The sequence below is a fragment of the Herpailurus yagouaroundi genome, unplaced genomic scaffold, assembly GCF_014898765.1.
Source record: "Herpailurus yagouaroundi ecotype Mexico unplaced genomic scaffold, PumYag 28, whole genome shotgun sequence".
NCBI lineage: Eukaryota > Metazoa > Chordata > Mammalia > Carnivora > Felidae > Herpailurus > Herpailurus yagouaroundi.
Window position 1 is genome coordinate 56,529,864 of NW_024412376.1, and position 576 is coordinate 56,530,439.

The window sequence follows — 576 nt, forward strand, 5'->3', positions numbered from 1 at the left end:
GTTTTAATTTCCTCATAATACGAATTATATAATTGACCTTTTTGTACTTTTAAGATTTCTATAAAAAAGAATTATAGTAAAACTATATAAGAACACAAATATTTTAAACACATTTTTAGAATTAAGATAAATATAGATTTATTTTTCTTCAGGGAATGTTATTGTGCTCCAACACACTGTGACAACCACACCACACTATTATAGGCTATTTGGAACTCAAAGGAGTTTCATGAAATGTAAGCAGGGTAAAGAGAGAAATGTGTGAATTTGAAATAAAAGTGATGACAGCATAATCAGATGATCTAGCAGGCCACGGTAAGTTTGCTTCAGCAATACCTATAGAAGAATACATGAAGGACAGACGTTTAGAGAAAAAATACATCTAGCATATGAGAGAAATCATTAATATGTCATCTTCACATTACAAAGAACACTAAAAATCTATCATAATGGTTTCTGTTTTTAAAGCTATTTTTACTCATCTAAAAACATATGTATATCCACTACTACAGGTGTATCATAAAACATCTAATTTTATAAGAAAATACTAGCTACATGTAAGATTAAGAATATTAA